Consider the following 20,082-nt stretch of genomic DNA (forward strand, 5'->3'; position numbering starts at 1 on the left):
CCTTGTTTTTTTAGTTCTTAGAAAGAAACAAATTTTTAATTAATTGAAGCAAGTTTCTTTCCACAAAAATAAGTTCGAAAAATTATTAAAACAATATAATGCGAAATAATATTTTAAAACATTACTTTTCGGTTCATAAAGGTATCTCGGAAATTATTTAAAGAAATAGTTTTCGAATAAAGAATAAATGAGTTTAAAAAAAATTAAAAAACCTATTTGTTTGTTTAACCCCATAATCCATATTTTTGATTCTCTGAAAAAGCAAAAAATTCAAATTTAAAAAAATTTTAAAGTCTTATTTTATGAAATAAGTTTTAATTTTTTTTAATAAAAATTTTTGAAATATTTTTTTAATTCCACTTTTTTTTGAATGAAAAATGACCAACCTTAATGACACATGAAAAATCTTTAAGATATTCGCGAGTTTATCTCAAGAAGGTTTGAATAAATCGGCTTTTAACTGTGGTAGTAGTTTTATAGCCGTGCATAATGTGAACAAAATGCAAATTGAAAATATTTTAAATAATTTTATAAAAAGAACTGATGTTTGTTTTAATTTTTAGTTATACTAGAACATTTGTGAATGTTATTGGGAAATGATTAAATAACTGGAATATTTGAGTCAATACCGAAAAATCTGTTCATGTTACATTCTGCTCAAGAAAAAGAGATTGTCCTTCTCCAATATTAAATGGGCTTACTATTCCATCTGATTAAATAAACAGTCTAAATCTTAGCAATTAATCTATAGATGACACAGATCATTTTAGAAGACTGAAATGAAGCCCTCCCATTTGTTTAATAATATTTATAAAATAATATAAAATTCTTAGTGTGAAATTGTATATATTAAATTTAAATTTGCAGTGATTAAACAACTATGTTATATTTTAATAATTATTAAATTTGCTGAATACTAAGAAGGCTAATTAGTAAGTAGTTATGGCTACCAACAAAATACATACTCATAAACACATTATTCGGTAATGTTGCTAGAGGGCTTTCTATTGAAAGCAGTGCTTTCATTTTATTTTTATCAAAGTGCATTAAAACTTTCATAACATTTTATTGTTCGAGTCTTACAAATATTCTCGGAAATTTCAATGCTGAATGTCGTCTATTAAACCTTGTTGATCCTTGACCTCAACTACAACTGTGGCTGTTGTGTATGATTCTTCTTCGTATTCAATGAAAGAGTGTCATCACTGGAGGTTGTAAATTAATTTCACTTGAAATGAAGATAGAAATCTGATGAAGATTTTTTCGAGAATTGTTGTTGATGATTTCTGCTGACTGACAAGTTTGGTGTGATGTTTGGTGGTGGTGGTGGTCACAATTCTGATGACAATGGCCTTAATAATAGTCTTCATTGACACACTGGATCATCAACAGTAACGTCATCATCAAAACAATGATGATAATGTCACTTCTATTGCCATGGGAAACAATTGTTTTGGGAAGGCATCTTGACATACTGATTAGGACATACATTTTTTAAGTTCAAATAACACAATGACCTTTACAAGATTTTGTACATTTGAACAAACAACCTACCTCGCAATCAACAAATGTGTTCTCAAAATCAAATATCCCCTATTAAAAGTCTTTTGTCATGCAACAAAATCGTATCCCTGTTCTTAGAATTTCTGTATGAATTTGTAATTAAAATGATTATGATTTCGAAAAATCTTAATTAATTGAAGTAGCCACAGAACATCTTCGTAGGAAGTATCTTTGTTCCAAGGAAATCCTATTTAACAACAACAACAACTATTAATTATGTTTATAGATAATATCATTGTTAATGAATAGAAAATGTTTTTCGCAGATAACAAAACAAATTTAAAATACAATAGAAATCTGCATAAATACAATTGTTAGTTGTTAATTTACAAGGTATTTATGAAATGAACAATGAAATAATAGAATTTACATTTAAATTATAATACATGGACAAATTTAATTGAATAGAATTTGTTTTGAAATAAATTAGTGTATCGGAGAAGGTTGAGAAAACCTATCTACACGAAGAAAAATATATGTTAGAGATATGTTTGGGTCCAAACAAATATATGTTTGCTAAATTTTGTTATATACATATCTCAATTTTATTTGTTTGGGTACCAACATATTTTTATATGTTAGAACATATTTTTTATTGTTGGAGAGAGGATTTTTGTCAAAGAGCGTAACAACAGGACTCTCGCTTGTATTAAAATAAAGAGCTGTTTGCATTGGTGTACAAAATAATTGAGAGACAATTCATAGGAGAGTTATGTGCCTTTGTTAAGCAACGACTGGTATTGCTCTCATTTGAATTCGTTATTCTCTGTTGTTACGACAACGTGCAGGCGTTGACATCAATGTATTTGTATGGTGCAATGGAAGACGCAGTAGCAACGACGAGAGCGTGAAAACCCTTTTGGCGGTGTGTATGCAGCCAAACGCTAGTGTTTCGTTCTGTGTTGTTGTTCTTGCGATTTAATCTTCAGCAGGAATTTTTCTCCGTAACTCACAGCTAAAGCGATATGTAATGGGTTATTATTTGTTGTTCTGTTTGGTCGTTATTGAGAGATAGGCACTTTCTTCTGGACAATCTTTCAGTGTTGGTCGCTCTAGTCCAGGCATGACCAAAAAGAGAACGGAGAAAATGTGAATGTATTCAAAATATTGGCAACGTATAATAGTGTGTTAGTAAGTTTGTATTCACGCAAGCTATAAAACAATAACAAATCAAAACATTTGTTCTCTTCTGTACGCTCTTTCTGTACATTCGGGTCGTGTGCGTGTAAATTGCCGAAAATCATCGGCACCGCCGTTCCAAAAGTGACCATGCTTGCTATAGTCCGTACAGAGAATAAATAAATCAATGTTTTGTGTTTTCTTAAAGTGATAGTGTTTTTTAGTAAATTAATACCCAATCCATTTTATAATTATGGACATTTTATAATTGAATCCCAAAAGGTGGATGGAAATATACTGTGGGACAAAGAAGAAATTTCATTTAATATTGGTAATGACATCAAAACATTTTCCATATACATGGATATATTTGAAATATGGATGTACCTATTTATTACATTATGTAATTATTTGATTCCAGATACCATTTTCCCGCTGATGATTTTAACTTTGACAACTAACGAGAAGTGTACAACGATCTTTCTATATTTTTGTTTTCTTATTTTTAAAAGTATGACACTAAATTATTATTTCATTTTTATACCCTCAGCCTTTAGGCTAGAAAGGGTATATGAGGAACAAGTTCTAATAAAATTCAAGCTGTTTATGCATCTGAAAAATATACAAACAATATGTACGTAATTTAAACATAGCAAAGATTCTAATGAACCCAAAACTAAACAGATCCGTTTAGTGGTTTGCATATTATGGCAAAAACAAAAACATATATTGAGGAAATTTGCAAAATTTTTGTAAGAGAAAATATTTTTTAAAATTTATTTTGTGAGTTAGTTGAAGAAAATGTAGGAAAAATAGGTTGGAGTTATTCTTCTATTTTAGTTAAATTTCATGCAAAAAATCACATTTTTATTATATTCACTTCTCGAATACACGCTAAGATCTAGCGGAAGATATGGGTATCGTTCAAATAAATGTTGAGTTTTTTAAAACGGGGTATGATCTTGTAATAAAACTGTATCGGCTAATGTTCATTTTTAAATGCATGTAAATCGAGAAATCCTCAAAAGAACTTGATGCGCATGCGGTTTACCAATACAGCGAATTATTCTCTTTTAATTTGTACGCATGTAACATCGTCTGAAGTTTTGTGTGCAACAAACTGTATAACTCTTATAATTTGCACAAAGTGCATACACTTTTTATGCGCATGCGATTCCACTATCATCCATAAAAAATACATCGATCTGCACCTATTTCGATAAAATCCAGCAAGAACCGTGGATGTAGCATCACACATTATTTTTGGGATAAATCGGATACAGCTCCCATGCCACTAAATTTTTTAAATCGCTGTTTTCACAAAAACGCGAGTGATGTGTCAGTTTCTCATTGAAAAGGAAACCATCCACAAAAACGCGATTAAATCCGCGATATTTTCAAAAACATTATTCGCACATTTTTCGGTTTTGCAGTTGCTGTTTTCGCCGTTCTAGTGGATGGATTTTCACGATCTATGATTTATATGATCCGGACCGTCAAAAATCTAAAATATCTTGGGGTCCCAGCACAATCAAACGGATATTGCAAATACTGTACCCAAAAAATAGGGTTTTTCGGAAAAATATCGCACTAAATGTTGGCTTTTGGCAATGGATTACTGTGATGCTGCCTGGGCTACATAGTCAATATACATATCAAATTATGCGTAATCGCGAGTACTTTGATACTGTTATATGTTTTCTGAAATACCCGAATGCGCGTCGCAGTTAGATCAAAAACACAAAAAACATCTAAAATCTGCCTTCAAAATGTTGTGGAGATTTTGAAATGTGATACAAGTGTAATCTTCATTTTGTCTTCTTCTACTTTTACTTTGGACAGATATCCGTAATTTAAAAGGTTTAACCGCCGATCAAATAACAACGTAAAAAAACTCGTTTGCTTCAACGTGTTTTACCTATTTTTATTCATTTACGCGGTCATAGCTTCCGCGCAAAATAACTTTTTTAGCCACATTTTTGAGCTTTGATTAAAATACTTCGTTTGATCCAACTATGGTCATATTTCGTGGTACACTGCAATATTTCGCGAATTATACCAGTGCAAACCTTGGCTTCATCAATGTTAAATTTTTTTGACTTTTCGTCATATACACTTTGATACTGCCAAAAATGTGCCTCATCGAAATAACGGTTTTAGACCCCAAGTATGTTTGTATGAAATTCGTTTCAGACAATTTGGAGTCGATTTAGCCATGTCCGTCCGTCTGGGAGCAATTGATTTTGTTCAAACTTTGCACATCGTATTGTTCGTTCCAGAGATATATCGGACTCGAATATGGACTATATCGGTCCACTGCTACGGGTACCTCCCACACAAAATTGCGATACAGTGCATTTGAAATTTTTTTCAGTTGGTTGTCCATGCGGCTCCCTTTACAACCGTACAATTTTTTTCTTGCGCAAGTCCATACTTAGCCTTACAGCTCATTGAAACCCTGACGGCACCAACCAAAATGGCAATTGCTACATACTTAACAAACCGTATTATTTCATCCAGTGATACATGGTTAGAACTCTTTCGGGTACCTCCCACACAAAATTCGGAAAGAGTGAAGTGAAGAGCCCATCTTGTATCGTTTTGATACTTTTTCAGTAGGTTGTTCTAGCGGCCTCATTTAGAACCGTACATTTTTTTTCTGGATTAGGTCAATACTTCCTCAGATAATGGCCCAAAAGCTCCAAAGCCCTGCCTGCACACACTAAAATGGATATTGAGGAAGATAATTCTAAAACTTTTTCAAACATTTCTTCCAAAGTTTGTTTAAAGTAATTTTAAAGCAAACTCATTATACAAAATCAATATTTATATACGGGTTTTTTGAGGGTATATCTCCGTCAGCGCAGCTGACAGATACTTTCTTACTTGTTTCATAAATTATTCTAATCCGTTTTTATACCCTCAGCCTTTAGGCTAGAAAGGGTATATACACTTTCATACGGGCAAAATGTGCCTCATCGAAATAAAGTTATCCCCCATTATTATAAGTCTTCTTTTGTTATAGTTTGGATTTACCGAACAGATTTATAGCGTTCCGGTTAACTTAAAGCTGAAAGTGATGAGTGTATTTTAAGGAGGAGCTTATTGACATGTAAAACTTTCTATGTAAAAATAATTTTTTTAATGTCTCAAAATTAGTTTATTTTGCGTTTTCAAAACCATCAGATAGTAAAAGAACACATATAATAAAGGCCCTATATCTGTGAAATTTTGATGTTAATGTGTGAAGAAATTTGGTCTAGAAATAAATGTGCCAAATTATATCGAAATCACATTGAGGTATTTGATGTACCAAACAAACTATATCTGACCAATTTTAATGAAATTTAAAATGTGTGACGGAATTTGGCCTAGAAATAAATGTGCCAAATTATATCGAAATCAGTTCAGATTTGGAAAGAGCTCCCATATATGTTTTCAACCGATTTGAGTGACTTGATGCAACAAACACATATATATCGTCCTATTTCAATGAAATATGGATTATGTGATAGAATTTGGCCTAGAAATAAATGTGCCAAATTATATTGAAATCGGTCGAGATTTGGACAGCTTCCATATATATTTTTATACCCTCCACCATAGTATGGAGAGTATATTAAGTTTGTTGTTCTGTTTGTAACACATTGAACTAATAATTTGTGACCATATAAAATATATATTCTTGATCAGGATAAAATTCTAAGACAATCCAACTATGTCCGTCTGTTGCAATCACTTTAGTGTCCGGAATAATAGGGACAGAACTGTAAAATTTTGCACCAGATTGTATTTTTTCCATAGGCAGGCCAAGTTCGAAGATGGGCTATATAGGTCTACGATTTAATATAGTACCACCCGATTTAAGATATTTTGATGATTTTACGTACATTTTTTGACCGATCTGGCTGAAATTTGAGGTTCCTAATGGCCAAGAAAAAATTATCAAGATACATAGGTGTACATTTAAGATATTTTTGGGATTGCAGCTAACTTATTTAGCAATATAGTTGTTATTTGACATTTGAGGTTCTCAGTTGTCCCGAAACTTCTCCACCAAAAATCTTCAATACAGGTCCATGGTTTGGAATAACCCCCATATAACGGTACCCCCGATTTTCTATATTTTGAGGATTTTAGCTACAATTTTTATCTGAAGTAGCTGTAATTTGACATTTGGGGTTATCAGTGGCCACGAAACATCTCCACCAAAAATCGTCAATATAGGTCCATGTTTTGGAATAGCTCCCATACAATGGTACCCCTGATTTTCTGGATTGTGAGGATTTGAGCTACAATTTTTAACCGAACTAGCAGTAATATGACACTTGAGGTTTTCAGCGGTCCCGAAACTTCTCCACTAAGAATCTTCAACATAGGCCCATAGTTGTGTATAGCCCCCCATATAACGAAACCCCCGATTTTCGGTATTTTGAGGATTTTAGCTATAATTTTTAACCGAACTTACTGTAAATCGTCCAGGTACCAACGAATTGACGACATTTTTAGATACATGTTTGACCAAATTTAGGCATATGGGCTATCCGTGGTTGAGCAGTTTTCAGAATAGTTTATGGTGGAGAGTATAAAAATTTCGGCCCGGCCGAACTTAATGTTTTTTTAATTGTTTATATTTACAGAGTAACATATTGTCGGCTCCGCCCGACTTTCCTTGCTTCCTTATGTTTGAATATTAATTTATTAGTTTCGAACTTAAATCAAGCTACAAAACCAAAAATTTTTTAACAAAAATTTTCTGGTACTACAATACAGTTTCATTTTAAAGTGCACATCAATTTAAGTCTGAATTCACAATCACATTTGCAATATTTGTTTTCGGTATTTTTTCATTATTTTTTCATTCGTTTCAAACAATGCAAGATTTTAGCACAAATACACTCATACATGTGATTTTATTTGAGAAGACTATTATTATTTAAAAATATGTATAAACTCACAATGAACAATGAATGGTATCGCGCAAAAATTTATACACATCTGACATTTTGATAACATTTAAATTCTATGAAAATGTCATGTGCAAATGGACCCAATTATTCCAATTCCGTATCAATGACAGCAAAAATAATAATAAAATGAAAAAAAAAAAACAAAAAAAAAACAAATATTTCACAGTGATATTTTATAAATATGGAACGACATTTCAATTGAATATATTTTTGAATGAATAATGAAAATATGTATGAGAATGGAAAAATATTCTTTGTAATTTATTTTAAAATACAAGGAGAAAAGACACAAGTTATGCACTACATCACGATGAGGGAACCAAAACCCAGTTTTTAATATATTGCACTTTATATCTCAATGTAATATGTGTGATCGTCCGGCTACATAATTTGTAATCGAACTTTAGGTCGTAGAGGATGAAATTTGGAATGGGAGTTCAGTTTTTGTCCAGAAGTGTCGAAACAATATAAAGAATTATTCCTTGTCTGAAATAGCACACCCATTGCCACAAATAAATATTAATTTATATTAATTATTGTTTTATCGAGAAATTTTCAAATAAAAAAACTGTTCCACACTTTAAATTTATCTACACTCAGCATCAATCATATCAATTGAATTGAAATCAATGATAGGGGCGAATATTCATGTACGTTTTTATCTCCAAACACGAATTTCAAAAACGCCCAACTGTTTCACTTTTTGTTTTCGGAAATATCAAAGGCTGATTTTTGGTTAAAAGTATTACACATGATTGTGCTTTGGAATAGATCACAGCTGTCGCACACATCATTCATTCATTTAATAAAGTTTGTTGTCAACACCAATTAAACACTTGGTTTATTAGATTTCGGGTCAGGGTATGTAATAAATATTGTGAACAAAATTGAGAAACTTAAAGTGTGACATTATATTAATCTTGATTTATGGTTTTTTTGGAGAAAATCTTAGGAGATTTGACAGATTTGAGATTTTTTGTTTTCATTTATCCACAGAAATTTTACAAACTACATATATAAATGGAGGGATAGAATTATGAAACTATATTGTCATCTTACTATGAAATATTTTACATACATATAGACAAATTATCTTTCAAAAACTTATCCATGGAAACAAAACAATAACTATGAGTGTGCTCCCGTACATAATTTTTTAATTTATAATTTTAAAAATAGCAATATTTTCGAAAAAGAAGATTTTTGAAAGTTCTGGAACAATATTGAATTATGGATTCCAAAAAATTATATCAAAACTAAAAAATATTTTAACATGTTCTCAACACTTTTTGCAAAATTGATCTTCATACCCGACATCACTACATATGTGGTGAAGGGTATTATAAGTTGGTTTTACCTAAGAGTCTGTAACGCATCGAAATAATGGTTGTAGATCCCTACTTATATATACCAAAATTAATGTCTCGACAAGCTGAGTCGATCTGGCTATGTGTGTCCGTCTGTCCATCCAAACCTTGCAATCACGCTACAGGTCGCAATTTTGATCGGATCGTCACCAAATTTTGGGTCGGAATGGGCAAAAAAACTTATTTGGAAAAAAAGTCAACGTTTTATTCAAGTCTTACCAAAAGAAAAACCTGACAATGAAAATGGTGTAGTACGTTGTTAAACAACGAATTTATCGCAATAGTGGCTAATGAAACAGAAGTTTTCATTTTCGGATTTTTAATTTTAATGACGAATATCACAGATTTGGTTGGGGATCTTCTAAAAGCAAAGCCTGACTATGAAAGTAAAAGGTCCTCTCCTTTACAATGTTGAAAAGTAGGTTGGCGTATGTGGTCAAATAACGGAGATATTGCAAAAGGTGGTAATGCATCCCATTTTTGAATTTTTTGTAATCACGCGATTTTAATAGGATTGTCACGAAATGTTAGTGGTTAATAGGGCTCCCATTGAGGAAGAAGCATATTGAGTTTGGTGATGGTCGGATAATCTTCAAGAGTCGGAATGGACAAAAAAACTTATTTGGACAAAAATTCAAAGTTTTATTCTTATCTGCGCTGTTAGTAGCCGTTTTCCAAAAGGGAAGCCCGTCAGTGGATGAGAAAAATATCACCTTTATTATGATGCAAAATTGGTTGGCGCACATCCCACTTTCTCATTTTTATACCCTCAGCATTTATGCTAACGAGGGTATATACACTTTCATACGGGCAAAATGTGCCTCATCGAAATAATTGTTTCAGACCCTCAGGATGTTTGGACGAAATGTGTTTCAGACAAGTTGGAGTCGATTGAGCAATGTCCGTCCGTCTGTCAGTCAGGCTGGAGCACACGATAACTCTCGGACGGAGCAACCGATTCTGTTCAAAATTTGGCTTTCGTAATATTTTGCCCAAACTTAGTTTAAGTTCGAAGATGGGTTATATCGATCCACTCCGGTACCTCCCCCACAAAAGTTCGAAAATGTTAGGAAAATCTGTGCGCACGATAACTCTTGAAGGGAGTAACCGATTTGGCGCACATTTTGTGCGGACTGAATAGGTCCACTCCTTCGTGTACCTCCCACACAAAATTTCGGAAAAGTTCAGTTTAGGACCTGCTCTCGAATCGCTTTGATTTTTGTTGTAGCAACTTGTATTCGCTGTCCCCCATACGACGGTACAAGTTTCATAAGGGGCAAGTCCATACTTCCTGAGAAAATAGCCTGAAAGTTGCAAAAAACCCCTATGAGACCGTTTGTAGTGGTTAGAGCGCAAGATAAATCTCGAACGGATCTGCCAATTCGGTCCAAAATTTGGCCTTCGTAATATTTTGTCCAAACATAGTTTAAGTTCGAAGATAAACCATGTCGGTAAACTCCTTCATGTACCTCCCTCACAAAACTTCGGAAATGTTCGGAAAAATTGTGCGTACGATAACTCTTGAAGGGAGTAACCGATTTTGTCCACACTTTACACATCCTAATATATCTACCACATATAGATCAGGTTCGAATATGAACTTTATATGTCCACTCCTACGGGTAGCTTCCACACAAAAATTTTGGATAAATTCACTTTAAGACCTGCTCTCGAATCACTTTAGTTTTTGTTGAAGCATCTGGCATTCACTGACCCCCTTTACGATGGTACAAGTTTTTTCAGGGGCAAGTAAATACTTTATGAGAAAATAACCCGAAAAATTTAAAAATCCCTATGTTACCATGTGTAGTGGCTGGAGCACACTATAACACTCGAACTGGTCAACGGATTTGGTCCAAAATTTGGTCTTCCTTATATTTTGTCCAAACTTAGTTTCAGTTCGAAGATGGACTATACCGGTCCACAACTTCCAGTACTTCAAGACATTCAAAAATGTCACTAAAATGGTATGCACGGTATACAGGGTCCAAACTTTGGATCTTATAATATTTTGTCCAAATTTATTTTGTCCACAAAACTTCAACATTTTTGTTTAAGTGCAGTTTAGGGTCTTCGAACAGACCAGATCCTTTGGAAATGTATACCGATGCTATTGGTTGTGGTCCTGCTTACAGCGATATTATGTTTTTCGTGGACAAGTTCATGCTTCCTGGCATACTGGTCCAAAAGTTCTACGATGACCCACTGAAATCCACTAGTCATTTCTGTGGGTCATCGTATAACTTTTGGCAATATCTATCGAAAAGATATGACTCCCAAAATAAGACCCACTTTCATAATGCACTATGTCGGTCCATTCCTTCAAGTGCAACTTTAATCATAATCCACATTTTTGTCTGTAGTTCAAATGTTCAAAAAGGGCCACAAAATTCTGAAAATATCCTAAATACAGTCGATCTGTCCGTAGATGAAAGATTCAATTCACATAGGCTGAGGGTATATCTCTGTCGGCAAAGCCGACGAATACTTAATATTTCAGCTATTTCGGTTGGATAATGCACTCTCTGATTTTTTTTAATTTTGTCTAGAGGTAGAAGTTTTTATGCTGATCGCGGAGTGTGGGGGACGGACCCGGTTACCTGGGTATTTGACTCGAAAGTCTGTGTACAAAAACCGGGTTAGACTCTGTTCCACTGAACCGATTATTACAAAATGGATATCGAAAGGATAATGGAAAGCTTATAGAAATACCTATCCAGTACATCGTTTTTTTTCTTCATCGCTTTGAAAAATGTAAAAAGGATTTTTGGACCTGGGTTTTTGTAATACGCTCAAAATGACGAAAAGGGTCAATTATTGGCAATCGTTATTTCAGATTGTAGCTTACACGTCAACCTTGGTGCTATACCTTGCTAACTTTTTCTGTATCCAGATATATGGGTCTTAGAATCGTCACAAGCGTATTCTGTTGGACTCATTTCTATGCTTACCCAGCAAAAAGTTTGCCTCCAAAGTGGCAGTTAAATCATATGTACAAGTCATTTGGAAGTGCATCAAATTATGCAGTTTCACTCATTCTTTTTACAAGAGCTTGACCGCGGAAAGAGGCACTTCATTACCACTACATTTTAACTAACCCTTTGGCACTGTATTTTAACCGATCCTTTGGCACTGTATTTTAACCGGCTCTTTGTCACTGCATTTTAACTGACCATTTGGCTCTGTATTTTTACTATCCCTTTTGAACTGCACTACTGCAACCTTTGGGGTAGAATAGGATGCAGTTCAAAGCACCTGTTTTGATACTGGCATTCTGCGGAATGTGTGCAAGTCATTGGAAAATATCACAGAACAAATAAAATGCATTTATTATTTGTGTATAACAAAAATATTACAAACTTTATTACATTAACACGAATTATAAAAATTCTCCATTGAATTCCATCGCAACCATGCGTGTTTCCTCCAATCTCCATTGAATCCAAGCTGAACTGTTTTTGCTTCATCTGCTAAATGGGTTTGCATATTGTGTTCCCATCACCAGTTATGATTTCGACATGACAGCAAAAATGTTCGCAAATTATATATTTTTTTATTTTATAGTAAAAAAATTTTGGAAATGTTTACACTTGTTTCTGTTTTGGTAGGGATCTACTAACCGAATTACTTGTTGGGACCTCTAAGCAAGTGCTAATATAATGTAACGAACGGAATGTATTTTCACGACTCTGATTGAACTGCATCTGGATGCTGTTCACATGTGACAAAAGGATGTGATTCTTAGGGTTGCATCCAAATGCTTTAAAAATGTGAGGAATGGACTTAGTCACGACTCCGTTTTAAATGCATCAAAACATGCCGTGAAAGAACTAGTCCACATTGCACTACTTCTAATTTATTTTGCTGGGTAATAACTGCCTAAGGCCAGCCACTTAAGAAAAGTGCCAAAGTGAATCGCGCGTAGCCATTATCGGACATACCCTAGAGGAAAAAATCTTAAGCCCTGACCAAAGGCCGGTCACCTAAATATGTCAAGAATTTAGTAAATGTTTTGAATAGCGTAGCCGGTGTTGAACATACATCAGAGGAGATAATCTTAAGACCCGGCCGGAGACAGGCCACTTAGAAAAATATCAGATTTAGAAAAACCTAGTAGGCAGCATTATTTTATTATTAGGTGTAATAAATGTAAGGCAATACCTCTATTTAATGAACGTCTTTAATTTGCCCATTTTCGACTTTGTGAGAGTTTATGGTTATGGTGAACATAGCCACAACATGTAGCAGACGGTTTAGTAGAACCGGTTTATTACCCGGAATTTCGTGTCAACTTACAGGGCGATTGGGTCGGTCCCCCAAAGAAAAATGCCAGTAGAATGAACTTACTCGAAAAAAATTATGCACTGTCACGATCAGTAGTGCGATTCTCTTACACATTTTTGGAGTTACCGACAAAAATCGGTAACATTAAAACTCAAAATCAGAATAATAATAATAGGGCTAATTAATTAAATTATAAGCAATTTAATTCTACCTACATTTGTCGGTAACTCAAAAATGAGTTAGAGAATCACACTACAAATAGACGAGACCTACATTTGGGGAAAATTTCATCCGATTCGAGTTTAGCGGGTAAACTCGACTTAAGGGGTTATGGTCACTTACAAATTTTACAAAATCGAATTTTTTTATTGGCTCATTTTAAAGTACAGGTAGAATAGAATATGTTGCTACAGTTGGGACAAAACCAGGGTTTCGGAGTCGAGGTATTTTTGGCTCGACTCCGACTCCAGACGAATTTTTTTCACGACTCCGGCTCCGACTCCGACTCCGGGTCGACTCCGGGAGTGAATTCCTATACCACTAAAAATTAATAAAATGTGCACACATTTTTAACTTTTTCCTATATTTTGACCTATGTAGGCTAATGTGGAAAGGGCATTCGTTCGAATACATTCGAACATATCAATATTGTTTCTGCCGAATCTTACATTGAAAATAGCAAATTTAGAAAGTTTTTTGTTTTGAAAATTTTGCCTTTTTAGGCCAAGATCATTTTTAGTATTAATTTTTAATTTAATTTTTTTTAATGATCAATAATGCATCTGAAAAAGGAAAACCGACGACTCGAAAGTTTTTGTCGGTTTTCCTTTTTGCACGAGTATATTCTGGACGGAATTCTTCTGCGTAAGAAAATCTTTAAGCTTTCAAAATATGTGAAAATGAAGGGGCAATACAAATCATAAGGACTACATGCAATAAAAATTATAAGAAATTCAAACTGGATGTAACCCAACATTTTAGTGCGCTTAGCCTTAAAAGGAGAACCCCAAGTTGTAAAGCTCAAGAAAAGCCATTTTTCATGATTTTTTTCCGAGAAAACTACGTAACTTTTTGCGTGATTTTTTTCTTCATCTGAAAGCGAAAAATATTACGAAGTTTTGAGACCGTCTACGAAACCCTGTTTTTATTAAAGCATTTTGCGGTGCCAACCAACTCTACCTCGAAAACTGATAAGCCAATTGTAATATATTTTGGTGGCCGATTTCGAGAAAAAGACAGTTTATTTGCTGCATACAAAATAAAATAAATTGTTCCCATACAACGCTTATACTATGGCAATATTGTTCCGATCGACTTAAAAATTTGATCACATATTCTATGCTATGCTATTTTTACTAAAATTCAGCGCTCACATTTTGAACTTTGGTGTGGAGTGGATAATTTTATTGAAATATTTGAGATAGGCAGACAGATGTTTTCTGGAACTGAAAAATTAGCACACGAAAAAATTAGTATAAAAATATTCAACAAAAATTTTGCTAGGAAAATTTGATGTAGGGTCGGTCCACTAAGAAAAGAAATCGATATTGTCATGTTTCCATTGTCCTTTATCACTTTTACGCGATCCTTCCTCATGAAAACTGTATGATTATGTATTTCATCGAATTTCGTATATGCTATTGATTGCGTAGAAAACTCGGATACATATGAACTATGTCTGTTCCTGGCGGACATATCCGGTTATTTGAATGTCTAAATCTAATGTCCTTATGAGTACATAAAGAATCCTAGAAGAAAGATTCGCCGTTTGTCAGACTTCTGAGTTATGGCGGGATGAATCTGTCGTTGACAAACAACGAATTTAATCTGAATTTCATATATAGTTAATAGATTATGCGAAATTTACCGAAATACATAAGGACCACAATGTCTTTAATAGAGGACAAGGATGATTTCTCATAAAAACAGGATGAGAACACCAATAGACCTTTGTGAGAAGACCAGTAAGACTTCTGACGAAAGAGGTTAAAGGTCCAATCTTAATTTTATTGTCGTAGAACTTTACTTTTGTTTGCAAAAATGTAAAGAAAAATTTGGATCAACAAAATAGGGATGAATAGACTACACTTCAGAGGATAGTAAATATCCTGTGAATTGTCCTTTAAATTAGTATAAAATACCGTTTGCATATAAGTTTTCTTATAATTTTCTTTAAAAATAAATAATGATTTAAAAAAATGTTCCTGTTCCAAATTTAATCTTATGTTTCTATAACGTGGAAAAAATTTTGCCCGGAGTCGGAGTCGAGTTAGTTTTTCCGACTCAGACTCCGACTCCGACTCCAGCAAAATTGCTCGACTCCGACTCGTAGACTCCGACTCCGACTCCGAAACCCTGGACAAAACTAACCTGAGATCTGAGCGTTAGAAAGAAAAAAATCTTTGTGATTTGTATGTAACATCGAAGTTTGAAACGTGGTTTTCTCAAAATGGCATTTTGGATTGCGGTGCCCACTGTAGCTCGAAAACGAATGATCCGATCTTCATGTTTGGGATTATTATACATATAAAAAGCTTGTACTTAAGTGAGAGACTTCTTTATACCCTCAACATTTATACTTTCATACGGGCAAAATGTGCCTCATCGAAATAATGGTTTCAGACCCCAAGTATGTTTGGACGAAATCCGTTTCAGACAATTTGAAGTTGATTTAGCCAAGTTCGTCAGTCGGTATGTCTGGCTGGCTGCAATGCACTATAACTCTCGAACGGATCAACCGATTCGGTCCAAAATTTGGCTTTCGTCCAAACTTAGTTTAGGTTCTAAGATGGGTTATATCGATCCATTCCTTCCGGTACCTCCCCTACAAAAGTTTGAAAATGTTCGGAAATTTTGTACACAACTAAGTTGGTCCATACTTTGCACATCCTAATATATTTACCATATATAGGTCAGTTTTGAATATGGACTATATATGTATGTCCACTCCTTCGGGTACCTCCCACACAAAATTTTGGAAAAGTTTAGGTTAGGAACTGCTCTCGAATCGCTTTGATTTTTGCTGAAACAACTTGTATTCACTATATATGTCCACTCTTTCGGGTACCTCCCACACAAAATTTTGGAATAGTTCAGTTTAGGAACTGCTCTCGAATCGCTTTGATTTATGCTGTAACAACTTGTATTCACTGCCCCCTATACAATGGTACAAGTTTCATCAGGGGTAAGTCCATACTTCTTGAGAAAATAGCATGAGAGTTTCAAAAAGGGCCTGTGACACTATGTGTAGTGGTTGGAGCGCAAGATAACTCTCGAACGGATTTGCCGATTTACTCCAAAATTTAGCCTTCGTAATATTTTGTTCAAGTTTAGCTTAAGTTCGAAGATAAGCCATATCGGTCCTTAAGGTACCTCCCACACAAAAATTCAAAAATATTCGGAACAAATGTGGCCACGATAACTCTTGAAGGGAGTAACCGATTTGGTCCTTACTTTACACATCCTAATATATTTACCAGATATAGAGCAGGTTTGAATATGGACTACAGTTGTCCACTCCTTCGGGTACCCCCCACACAAAATTTCGGATAAGTTCACATTAAGACCTGCTCTCGAATCAAGCAACTTGATGTTGCTGCCTCAATTACGACGGTAAAAGTTTTTTCAGAGGCAAGTCTATACTTCATTAGACAACAGACCGAAAGGCGTAAAAACCCCTATGGCATCATATGTACTGGCTGGAGAGCACGATAACTGCCGAGCGATCAACAAATTTGGTCCAAATTTTGGATTTTCTAGTATTTTGTCTAAATTTACTTTAACTTCTAAAATGGCACATATAGGTCCTCTTCTTAGGGTACCTCTCCCATAAAAGTTCAACGTTTGTACCTAAGTGCATTTAAGGCTCTGCTCTAAGATCGTTTGTAAATGTATACCGATAGTGTTCGTTGTGGTCATTTCTAGAACGATATTATGTTTTCCGTGGACAAGTCCATGCTTCCTGGCACAGTGGTCCAAAATTTATACGATGACCCACTGAAATAACTAGTGGGCGCAATATCTATCAAAAATATATGACTCCCGAAATAAGATCCACTTCCATAATGGACTATGTCGGTCCATTCCTTCAAGTACCTCCTCCGCAACAATTTTAGACTTTAATCCTAATCATCATTTTTGTCGGCAAGTTTAAATGTCCAAAAAGGGGCACACATTTCCGAAAAGACCCCAGACATAGGCTGAGGGTACATGTCTGTCGGCAAAGCCGAATGATACTTTATTTGTTAATGACAATTTCCGTTTCGCTTAAGTACAAGATTATTAGGTTCTTAATGATCCCACAAAAACATACATATGTTGATCGGTTCATTCGTTTTCGAGCTACAGTGGGCACCGCAAACTTACTAGAGCAGTTTGCGGTGCCCACTGTATTCGTCCAATGTTTTTCAACAAAAAATATCATCTATAAAATGAAAAAAAATCTTCTAAAAAATTTGGTAGGTTTCTTGTAAAAAAATCATGAAAAATGTCAATCGTGCTCAATAAGTGGCCATAACCCATTTCTTATAAAAATAAAACTGTATATAATTATTGCCATTAGTTTTGTTTCCAGAATTTTCAATATAATATGTAAGTAGATGTCTATTATATTTACCACAACAACTTTAAAATTCCAATTAAAAATTACTTTACCCATATCTACTGGAAACAATAAAAATGTTAAGTTTAAAAAAGCCAAAATTCTCAGAGTGATAATAAATTCAAGATTTGTTATAAACCTTTCCCTGTAAAAATCCCCCATCAGAGCCATCCACATTGTGGCTACTGCAGAAGCAGGCAGCAGCAATTAAAATAAGGCGGAAACAGCAGCAGCGACAACAACAGCTACCGCTTTATTTTGACCGCACAAAAAAGTCACAACAAGAACAACAATAAAATGACAATCCAAAAAATAATTTTAGAAAATGGAAAGTTTAACAGAGCATCAACTCTCAAAGGCAAAGTCATCGATCACATTAAACTGCAATAAAAGAAAGAGGGGATGAGGCCATTAAAAAATATCAAATGATTTGAAAGAAAATAAAAAAGTGAATAGTAATCATGATTTCAAAAAAAGGGCAAAAACAAATTACACTTCACTTTTTATTGACAGGAAATTCTACGCAATTTCACTTTTTTTCATTCGTGTTTTTTGGTTTTTAATTTTAGCACTTACAAATTGGGGAGCACCTTCGAAACACCTTCAACTCTCTTGGGTGGGGGCTGCAGAAATTCGTTAGCTTACAAGGCGTTTTTTTGAAGGGAAAGAAATTTTCCAATTTTTCTCCTTCTTTCGGCTTCTAGTATTACTGGCTTTGGGATACTTTGACCCACCGAAAAAAACATGCATACACACACTAACACGAACTTACTTTTTTATTATTTTTTCCCGCAAAGAACAACCGAAACCGGAGTTTAATAAACTACAAACGACAACGATGATGATGGTGACGACCACGACAACGACGACGAGCAAAATTACGAGTTCTGCCAGCAGCCACCAGTAATAGTAGAAGCTATGTATGGGGAAGATGTGGAGTACATACTCCACAACTCTGGCCTAAGTAGAGTACGAGTTAGCAAACGAATACGAAAAATCTTAACTAACGAATTGCCTTGCACTTGCTTTTTCTGGTTATGTTTGATTACGACGACAGCAGCTGCTCTCCTCGACCCCACAGATGCCAATAAGATGAGATTAAATAAAAGTAGTAGAAGAAGACGACGAAAACACTTTTGATTTCAGTTTTAGGCTCCCAACAATTTTTACAATTTGTTTCGGAGAAATTTTACTGGACCTTCTTTGCACAATTCTTTCTTTTGTTGTCGTTCACTTGTAAGAAATTTTGTTGAGGTTTTTTTGACTGTTACCTCGTTTACTTTGTATTTTTTCTTCTTTACGTTACAACAACATTGGCTGGCTCTTTGAACTCGGCGTAGCAGAATAGTAACGAAAACATTGAAAACAAGACACAGAGGAAACGCACTCACAAAACCCGTCCGTTAATTGGCCGTTGTTGTTGTTATTATTTTATTATGGTCGTGCCTTCTTCGTTATGTAGCAGAGCGCAATACAAGTTGTTTTCGTTCCTGTTATTTGGTAGGGTTTATAATTGTAGTATGTAGTTGTTGTTTATAAATTGTCATACTAATAATGCTGGCTTTGAATAAAACACAAATTGAATGAAAACCCGGGATTTAATAAAACACAAAACATTTAATTTATACTATAGAAAAGAGAAGAAGAAGAATACAAAAAAACTTCACACACAAAGATTTAATTTCCAATTTCTGGTAGATATTTTACACGAATTACACGACGGACGTACACGACACGACAACGACGAAACTCATGCAACCGTTACTTGGATAGTAGAAAACCGAACCGTTTGGCTATACGCTCCAACTGTAACTGAAGTTTTCAAATTGGATTTCATGTTGAGCAACTGTCGACGTTGCTGTTTATGATGCTCCCCACAATAACAACAGCAACAGAAAACGACGTTTACGTTTGTCTTTCAACAACGAGAGTCTGTTATGGAGAGTCCAATCAGAAAAAGAGAACGAGAGAAAATAAATAGTTAGCCCCAACAAAACCCCACATCGGGCAAAGAGTCTCCCAACCAAAGGAGACAAACGAAATGCAGACACAACAGACACCTATTGTATGCACACCACCGACCAGCGTTGCCAGTATTTTTCGGCCTCTTTTCCCCAACTTCTCCAAAACTTTTCCCCAAAATTCCCCAGATTTTATTGCATTTCCCCAAGAAAATCCC

At 34.5% G+C, this 20,082-nt stretch overlaps 1 protein-coding gene across 17 annotated transcripts in view; it reads right to left on the minus strand.

Annotated features, from left to right (window-relative positions):
- Positions 1 to 19,720, minus strand: part of Fur2 (furin-like protease 2) — a 719,646-nt gene extending 699,926 nt beyond the window's left edge. For 5 of the 17 annotated variants that reach the window (XM_073976175.1, XM_073976166.1, XM_073976159.1 and 2 more), the window contains exon 1: positions 19,575 to 19,717. The gene's annotated coding sequence lies outside the window, so the exon portion shown is untranslated. Of the gene's footprint in view, positions 1 to 18,675 lie in introns of all 17 variants that reach the window. The other 12 variants (XM_073976172.1, XM_073976164.1, XM_073976167.1 and 9 more) reach the window with 4 other exon arrangements.
- Between the last annotated feature and the right edge of the window lie 362 nt (positions 19,721 to 20,082).

The sequence above is a fragment of the Musca autumnalis genome, unplaced genomic scaffold (genome assembly GCF_047663935.1).
Source record: "Musca autumnalis isolate F117 unplaced genomic scaffold, ASM4766393v1 scaffold_3, whole genome shotgun sequence".
NCBI classification, from domain to species: Eukaryota; Metazoa; Arthropoda; class Insecta; order Diptera; family Muscidae; genus Musca; species Musca autumnalis.